Genomic DNA, 11045 nt, shown 5'->3' with positions numbered 1-11045 from the left:
CATATTTACTGTTTTAAAGTGACATTCACCTCCTGACACACATAAATTATGAGAACACTTTTGATTCATATAATTTTCCTGATATTTATATTCATTATGTTATATACATATAATATGAATATTGAAAATTTCTCCGTAATCTGTAGTACAACATTCATTAAAAAGGCTTATATAGTTATATTATATTAATATAATATAATATATTATAAAAATTAATAATTAAAAATATCAAAAAAAAAAAAAAGAAACAAAGAATAAAAAAGAGAAACACAAAAAAAAAATATATAAAAATTAACTACGATTCAGGTTGTAATTTGCACACCGAATATCTTGACATATGATTATTTTATTAATTATTCTTATTAGTAAAAATTGATTATTGTCTTAAAAAATAAAACAATAAAAATAACTCAATCAACACAATTAAACAAAATTTAAAAAAAAAAAAAACAAAAAACATAATATAAAATATTAAAAAGCACGAGTGCATTTTACATCCCAATATTATCACGATCCTTGAATCCTTAAAAAAAATACATATATATATATATATATAAAAAAAATTAGAAAAATAACAACACAATAATTCAAAATACATATACGATTCAAAACTATACCAAAAAATTTAAAAAATTGAAAAAACAAAAAAAAATAATAATAAAAGCAAAAGAAATTGAAAATAAAAATTATTAAAATCATTAATAATAAAAGAAAGAATAAAAAAAACCAATACATACAAAAAAAAAAAAATTTATTGTAAAAAATAAAATATTGAAAAAAACAAAAATAAAATTTAATAAAATTAGATTTATCGTATAATATAAAAATTAAAATTTAATTATATAACAATAAATAAAAAAAAAAAAACAAAAATTAAAAGAAAATGAGGCGCTAAATTAAATTATATTTAATATTATAAAAAATATATATATAAATAATTATAATATTACTTTATAATAATATATGTTTATGTATATAATATTAATAATAATATTTATATAAAATAAATAATAGTTAAAACACAAAAAGGTACTTAAAATAAATATTTATATAGAATGAAGAAAAGACCAAAATTCCTTTATAAAAATAAAAAAAAAAAAACGAAACGAAAAAAAAAACAAACAAACAAAATAATCAAAAACGAGGGAAATTTTATTAAAAACCAAAATTAAAGAATTTTTTTTTTTTTAAATATAAAATTAACAAAAAAAAAAATATTCTCCATTTTAATTTATTATTTATTTTTCATTTTTAATAATTTAATTTCGATTGAATTTTTCATTTATATTAATTTTATTATTTAAAAAAAAAGAAAAAAAATTGTTTAATTAGAATTAAATCGCGCGTAAAGTATTATTTTCAAAAAAATATATATATATATATACCAATTGAAGAATATTATATTATATATATATATATATATATATTTATATCACAAAATATAAAATATAAAATCTGAAATGTAAATAAAATATTATAAATGAATAAAATAAAAAAAAAATTTTTTAAATAATATTAAAGACACAAACTTTCATAATAGTAATTATTATACTTCCCAAACAAACACAAAAAAAAAAAAGCAAAATCAAAAAGAATGAAAAGAGAAAAAATTACCATATTTCAACATAGAGTCTCTTATTTCAGCAAAAAGAGAAATATTTACAATTAAAATTGTTTAATAATAAATTCGTTTATTTATTTATTATTCTCTTTGTTAATAGTATGCTTATGTAATATAATATTTTATTTATTCAATAATTCATCTTAAAATGAGTCTAATTGCTCGTACAGTGTATAATAATTTAATATAATTTCATATTAAATATTTATTGCTTTATAATAATTAAGTTGTATGCTCATTACAAAAAAAAAATATTTTCATTAAAATTAATAAAGGATTTCTAAAGTATTTTTTTTTTTTCAAAAATACTATGCCAAATTATTTAATTTTTTTTTGTTTCAATATAGAATTCTAAATTGAATCGTACATATTTTGTATAAAATACATCTTAATACTTTTGTATTCCATTATATAAATTGGAATAATATTCAATTCTCTCAAAGAGAATTTCTAACAATTTTTCTCTTTTTGCTAATTAATTACATCACTTAGTAAAAAAACAAAAACAAATCTCACTTATCAGTTATTTCATTCTTATTTCAATAGTTTTCATGAAAATTCTCCAAAATGAGTAAAACTTTTTTTTTAATATACTTTCAATAAAAAATTTTTAATAAAATTCCTGAAAATAATTTTCTTTTTTTAACTTTCATCATAAAAACTTATGTAAAATTAATTTTTTTTTATATTTTTCATAATTTCAAAAATATTTTAATTAAAATTACAATCCTAATTTTTATATTGAATCCTTCATATTTTGCAAAAAAAAATTTTTAATTGTGCCTCTTTAATTATTTCAAAGGAAATTAAAACAAACACTTTTTTAAAAATATAAACCAATCAATACACACACACACACACATTATAAACATACGTACGCCCCACATAAGATTTCATAATTATAATATTATATAAATAAATAATTATTTTTTAATTATTAAGAATTTTATTTAGGAATTTTTTAGAAAGAAAAATAAATGGAAAAAAAAAAAATTAGTTAAAATTTGTAGCAAGCGATTATATAAAATTAAAATTTAAAATTAATTTAAAAAAAAAAAATAAAATTTAAATAAAAAATAACAAAACACAAACAAATCAAACAAAAAAGACATTGTACTTAATATTTGAAAATTGATTTAAATATAAAAAATAAATTTAAAAAAAAAAAACAAAAACACAAAAATTGTAAAATTAAAAAAAAAAATAATTTTAAATTTAAAATTGAAAATAAAGCAAAAAAAAAAAAATTATAATTAAATATTATTAATTCAAATATAATTTTAAGTTTTTGGTTTTAGTCGTATTTTTAGTAATTTTTGTTAGTAAATTAGAAAAACAAAATGGTTAAAAAACATTAAAATTTCTTAAGTAATTAATAAAGAGAAGAAAATATTAATTTAATTTTAGTTAAAGAAAAAAAAAATGTGTATAAAAAAATTTAATTATATTTAAAAAAAAAAATTATTTTTTTTTTTTTTTTGATTTTTTGTTTGCTTCTTTTTTATTTAATTTTTTTTGTTAAATAACGATCATTATTATTATTGTTAATTATTTTGTAAGATTTTTTTGTTTATTTTAAAAATAATTTTTAATTTCAAATTTCAAAGTGTTTTTTTTTTTTTGGACTTCAAATTAAAAAATCCTAAATTATAAATACCTATGTTATTTCAAAAATCTTTCATAAAAATTCAAGGAATTTAATTTCGATAAAAATCTAAAATGAAGAAATATCAAATGAATACGAATAATCCCAGGTAGCACAAATTATTGAAATATGAAATTACTTAAAAATTTTCAATGGTATGGTTAAAAATTATGTTATTCTGTAAAATAAAAAAAAATATTAAAACAATTTATTCAAAGAACATCAATTTATTTTCAATATTTATATTTAATATAAATAAAAATAAATATTTATAATTATATTCAAATTATAGAATAAATACTAATATATTAGAAAAATGAAAATTCAATTAGAAATGATTTTAAAGGAAAAATTTATAATGAAAATCAAAATTATTATAATTTTCCATAATTAATTAAATTTGATTTTCATAAATAAAATTATATCAAATATTTCAATTTATACGAATTTCATATATGAATAACGAAAATAAAATTATTTTCCAAAAAAAAAAAATAATTTATAATTGAAAAGTTTTTATACTTTTTAAATATTTCCAAATAATTGTAAATACCCAAAATTATTCTTTAATTAATTAAGATGTCATCATTGATATCATATTTTTTGATAATTTTCTTCAAAATTTCATTCTAAAAATTTAAATTCATATAGATTTTCATTAATCAATTACATATTCGCAAATAAATGTTAAATTTTTATGAAAATTATAGAAATTTAATTTGTATATTAAATTTAATTATTAAAAAAAGTAACGAAGAACTAAAATATTAAATGAACTAATTAAATATTAAAAATCTAAAAAAAAATATTTTTTATTTCATTCTATTTAATAACGTTAACTACAACAACAGATCGTTTTATTCGAATTACTACAATTTCATGGAATAAAATAACATATGAATAACATATGATTTTATAAAATATTAAAATCAATATTAAATAATAATACATAATATTTTTCAAACAAACTGCAATTTTTACAATTCATACATTATTTACATTTTATTACCATTAAAATAAAATTTCGTCAAATGTTACCTATTTAAAATAAATAACCAAAAAAAAATTCAATACCGCTTGGGAATGAAATAACATTAAATAATTATTTTTTTTTTTTTTTGGTGAAAAAATTTAATTAAAATTAAATTAATTTTTTAAATATTATAATATAAGAACTATAAATTGATAAAAAAAATTAAAAGAAGCATTCAAGGCATAATATATTAATATTATTATAATGAAATATTATATAAAAATTTAATAACAATTTTTTTTTTGTAAATTTTTTTAGTTTATGATTAATTTATGTTAAGAAACAAATTTCCTGCTTCCTTGTTTCCAAATAAAATATAAAATAAATAAATAAATTTTGGTTGCTTATTAATATAATTGAATGGTGCTCAACCAAATTTTTTTTTTCTTTTTTTGTTTTCGTTTTTATTATAAAGTTAATGATGAATTAATTTCATTTAAAAAAAAAAAAATATCAGTGATTTATTATTTTTAAATATTTTATAAGAATTTTGTTGACATATTTTAAATTTTTTTGTTTAAATGTAATTAAAATAATTTGAATATGTGCAAAGAAAAAGAGAAACTCAAAATTTTAATATTATTATTATTGTTTTTTTTTTTTGTTTCAATTCTATATTTATAAAATTTTAATTTAACTTGAATCTTTAATTTATTAAATACAAAAATTTTAATAAATGAGAAATTAACAATAAGATCACTCTCATATTCTGAAAGCATCTAATTTTATTCTCATTTTTACATATGTAATTCAACATAATATCAAACTCGCAATTATTGTTTAGAGATATTGACTGTTAAAGATACAAAATTTAGCAAATAATTTATCATGAAGATATCTAATTTTGACATTATCATTTTCAAATATTTAAGAACAATATTTAAGCCTTAAATATTGGTTGCATATGAAAGATCATTCGACTTTATGACGCCTATGTTAATTATCTACAAATATAAAATTTTCGAGTTATACATTATAAAAGAGTAAAATATTAATTTTGAATGAGTATATTTTCTTAATTGAAATTTTATCAACGTTCTTCAACAGATATCTTAAACTTACCATCTCGTATAAAACAAAATGTAATTGAACTCATTTTAAGAGTTAAAATTAAATGCAATCTTTTATTAATAACATTAATTCTCTTTTTTTTCCCGTTCTCAGTCCTTCTATATGTCTCTCACTATTTCTCTTTGTTTCTGCTTTACTAAAACTATTAAAATATTTTGAGTTTTTTCTTTTTATTTTTGTTTTTTTTTTTTTAATATTATATTTTAATTTATTTGTTAGTTAATAATTAAAATTGCATATATCAAGGCATTAGTTTATATTTATATTTAAGACATGTTATTTGATATTTTGAAATATCTTTTTTTTTTTTTTCAATTCATATACTACATACTTAAATTAAGTTCATTATTCTTATATAATAAATAAATATAATTCGTTAAATTTATTTTAACTATGAATATATATAAAAAAAAAACAACAAAAAAAATAAAAATTTATTAGTGTAAAAATTTAGTTATTTAGAATTTATTTCAGTATACCATTAATATTTAAAAACAAAAAAAAAACAGATTAGCTATGTATAAAATATTGTTTTAATATTATTGTTTTTTTTCTTTTTTCATTATTATATATGTTTCATTTATTTGTATGTAATAGCTTTTTTTTTTTAGAATATTTATAAATATGAATAATTATAAATAAAAAAAAAAAAAATATTTTTTTTTTAATTGTTTCATTTATTTGTTTTATTTTATTTCTTCATTTTTCTTTTTAGTTTTCGTATTATTTTTTATATTTATTGCGGAGTACCTATATCAGTGTCTTTCTTGAAAGAGAAACGTATAATAGCAAGTTTGCAGAATAATATTATAGTTACTTCATTAACAGGTATTAAAAATATATTATGTGTAAAGACAAAGATCCCGTATATGATTTTTTTTTTTGAAGGAAACAGAAAGGTTAATATGAAATAATACTAATTTTATAATTTACATACAACATAATTCAAACCATTATTGATAATTTCCTTTTAAAATTAATATTAATTACATTTGTGCTTTAATTACCTATACGAAGTAAAAATGAGGCGTTCAGCATATTAGTGGCCTACTTGTAAAAATTACATTTCGAATAAATTGCAATTAAAATATTTAAATATTTAATTTTTAAGAAAATTTTTAAAAGACAAAAACAGACTTACGTTAAAATAGAGTGAAAAGAGGAGTAAACTAAAATATTTTGAAAATATAAAACAATTCTGTAAATCATTACAGTTTTATTGAACATAATGAGTCATTATTGGAAAAATGTTGGCCACTAATGTACTGAACTAGTGTACATAAAGACCACTAGTGTACTGAACGACTCAAGTATGACACTACCAAAAGAACGATTTTATTTACAATAAATTTTACATATACTCAATTAATTATTACAATTAATGTGTTTTTGGTTTTTCACTTATATTTTATTTATTATTTATTTCTGTTTTCTTAGTATTTATTTGTATAATTATAAAAAAATATAATACATATACATATATAAAATTAATTATGAAATTATGTTATGACATTGTTATTTATTTAAGAAAATATATACGCACACTTTCTATTTTTTATTTTTTTTTTTTGCTTTTACATTATTAAAATCTTTTAAACTAATTTTATTATGTACGTAAGTGCAATATTAATTTAAAAGTACATTATATACATATTTATATATACATATACTAAATAACATAGTATAAACATAAATAATTATTTAAATTAAGTTATAGAATTACAAAAAATACTTAACTAAGTTAGAATATTACAAAAACATAATTTATAAAAAAGTAAAAACACTTTTTAAAAATAAAAATTTTCAAAAATCAAAAAACAATTAATTAATTAGTAAAATTTTTGAACATATCCAAAATTAATACAAAAAATATCTAACAATGACTTTTAATTAGAAACATCATATCATTAATTTTAAAACATATTATTAAATGTACCATATCATTTTATAATTACAAATGAAAAATTAAAAACAAAACAAACAAAAAAAAATTTAACAAAATTATTGAAATACATCTTAATTTCTTAATTAAACTTTATATATATAGTAACTATATAAAAAAATCATAATATTTTTACCATTTAAAATAAATTATTTTATATATAGGTAAATTCAAAATTAAAACTTACATACTGTTTACATAAAATATGCAGTATCAATGCATATCTGAATTTACTCTATATTTTAAAAAAAAAAATTATTCAATATTATTTTAATTATTTTTATAATAAGACAAGTTAAATTAAATATGAGTAGAATGTCGTGGAGAGTTTAAAATATTTACAAAATATATGAATATAAATTTTTTAACATTCTTATTCTCATTTTAATTGCAACTCAATTTTATAATAAATAGACACTCATATTTAATGCAAACATAAGTAGACTCTCTCAATTATAAGATTAAATTTGTTATTTAACATTATGCATTATTTTGATTTAAAAATACTTTCCCTAACAATATGAAAAGAAAATTTTTTTTCCTTTATAATATTCCAAAAAAAAAAAAATTAAATTAATTAATAAATATTAATATTTTAGCTCAATTATATATACAAAAATATCTATCAATTATTACAATCATTTTATATAAATTTCAATAATATTATTATAAAAAAAAAAATTAATAATTTTTATTTTTACGATATAATACAGAAATAATCCGCCGCCGTTATTATAATAATATAATAAAAATATAATTGAAAAATAATAAATTAATCTTTTTGGATAGCTTTTTACTATGCATATAACAAGACAATTTCAATTTCATTTCATTTTTTCTTTTTTTTACAAATATCTACATAATATATACGAAAAGTATATTATGAAAATAAGTAATATAAATTAAATAAATATAAATTATATATAATATATTAAATAATTTTTATTATATAAAATGTTTACTGTACTGCGCGTATTTATGTAAAATAAATGAAAACTATTTTTGTCCATTATTAAAATTAATGCAAGTATTATGAAAACTATAATATTAAAATTATTATTTTATACAATATTCTTTAATCTTATAGGATATTTAAATAAGAAAAAATCCCATCTTTTTAAACAGAAATCATATAAAAATATAAATATTTATGTATATAACGTGTAATTTTACGTCTTAAAATTCAAGAATATATTTTTTAATAAACTATCAAATAACTTTCTATATATTGTAATTATGAAATTTAAAAATTCATTTTTCATTTCTATTTTAAATACAATCAATCTTGATAATTCAATAATATTAATAAATTTATTGCTAGATATGTGAATTAATTTTTTCCAGCTACATATATAATAAAAAATTATTAAAACTCTATTTTTGGCCAAAAAAAAAAACGAATCCTAAATGACTTATAGTAAAAAATGATAGAAAATCACAAATTTTCAAGTACTCATTATTGAAAAGTGAAAAACAAAAAAAATTTTATGCACATGCACATTCAAAAACTTACATTAAATATTTTGTAAAATTTTTTAAAAAAGAAGGATACCGACGAAATTTATAGCTAAAGTACTAAATACTATTCATATATTTTAGATAGCAATTACACACATTTAGAGTATGAAAATTAAATTTCTATAATAATTAACATATTTACAGTTGCTAAATTTAGCATAATATTAGAAAATCTTAATGAATGAATCAAAAATTTCATAATCTCAATATATCCACATCTTATTCCAAGAGTATAACACATTTAGATTTATTATGATCATGAAATAATTATGAAACTCTCCATTTAATTTTCTTAAAGACACAATTACAGTAATTTTATTTAATTTATCAGCTCCATGTTAAAATATTTTTTTGACTTCAATAGATACTCGTAATATCATATTTTTCGAATATACTTCCAAAAATCATTCTGTTAAAATATACTCGTAAAATATATATATATTTTCATATACTTCATAAAAGCATAATTTATTTATGTGCATGCATATATATATATTTATGGATATAGATACCTATACATAAATATTTAAATATTTATAACAACAAAATTAAATCTAAAAAAAAAATAGAAACTATTCAAAATAAAAGAAATGAAAAGTGGGAAATCGGCCTAAAATTTCGTTAAAGGAATTTTAATTTCTTGAAAGATCCGTTATACCAAATTGAAGCGCTAATTAAAAGATCGAATTAAAAATAAAACAAACATACACACACAAGTAATTATGATTATATAAATTTAATTTAAAAAATTTTATATTAAAATCATATGATAGAATTAAAAAAAAAAATGAACCAATAGTATTTATTATTTGCTCGCATCATTATAATAATTATATTCCAAAATAAAATAAAATTAATACACATAACAATAGATTTACGATATAACAAAAAAAAAAAATAATAAAATTAAATGAATTAAAATAGAGCTATCTCTCTCCCACCAAAGAAAACAAAAAGTAAGACAAACAAATTATATAATATGAAGAAAAATATAACAGCTTTATTAGTAGTCTGTGTTAGTAAATGAAAATAGTTTTTCTGATGCTTTAATTAATATCAATCTCCTTCTTCTAAAAAATAAACTATTGTATATTAATAATACTAAATTAATAATTTTTAATAACAACGATTACTTAATAATTATTGTTCAAATTTGGCCTAAAACTTTTAAAAAAAAAAAGCTGATTTGTTTTACCATATTTAACAAGATTATATTGCAATTTTTTATATGAGTGTTGAAGTCTATATATGTTTAAGATTTTTTTTTTAATTTATTTCATTCAGTTAATAAAAATTTCACAATAGTTCCTCATAATTTCTTTAAATGCTTATTAAATTCTTTAAATCTTAAGAGTTTTAATCTCTTTTAAATAATTCCTAAAAATTTCAATAATTTTAAAGATGAAATATAAAGTTCATAAGAACCTACAAAAAATTTGAAAATATGTATAACAGATGTGCCAAATTTTCTGAAGTATAATTTAGTACGACTCACAAAGGTAAACAATACCCAAATAAAATAATACGTTCGCATTAAGCGAAATTTATTTTCTTTTTTTTTTTTTAATAAAAGAAAATTTTATTCGCACTCGCCCTAAAAGTATGCAAAATATTATACGTTAACATTAATAAGAATTGAGTCATATCCTCTTCATAATATTCTTTTGAAATGACAAATAATGTGCATTTAACAAAGTAAATCAGATTGAATATTTATTTAAAAAAAAAATATAAATTCTCTCTTTTTAATTTTTCGGAGTAAATATAATATTATGTACATATAATGTATTTTTTATTATATATGTACTTATTTGTTATGATACAATCAAATTGTTAATTAAAAGAAAAGTAAAAAATTAATATACCTATGAAATATATAAAATTTTTTACTCAAAAATTACTAAAAAGGCTATAATGAAATCTTTCGAGCATACTAAAAAAAAATTAATTTAAAATTTTGAAATTAAAATATTAAACTTGCAACGTCTTATCTATTATTAATTTTCTCCTACAAACTATCAAAAAACAAACATATTATGTTATAAATACATTATTGCACTAATATTCCCGTTTAAGTTTCACAGTTATTCTATTTAATCTCTTAATACTCAAATTTAATCTCTTAATATTCAAAGTGTACAAGAGATAATTTCTTTAAAAAAAATAATATACATACATTTTGTTAACACCAAAACAAAAATTAAATAATCGTGTA

This window comes from Condylostylus longicornis, unplaced genomic scaffold (genome assembly GCF_029603195.1).
Source record: "Condylostylus longicornis isolate FDR11 unplaced genomic scaffold, ASM2960319v2 ptg000101l, whole genome shotgun sequence".
Taxonomy (NCBI): Eukaryota; Metazoa; Arthropoda; class Insecta; order Diptera; family Dolichopodidae; genus Condylostylus; species Condylostylus longicornis.
The sequence above is the reverse complement of the archived record's forward strand: the minus strand, read 5'-3'. Positions refer to the sequence as shown.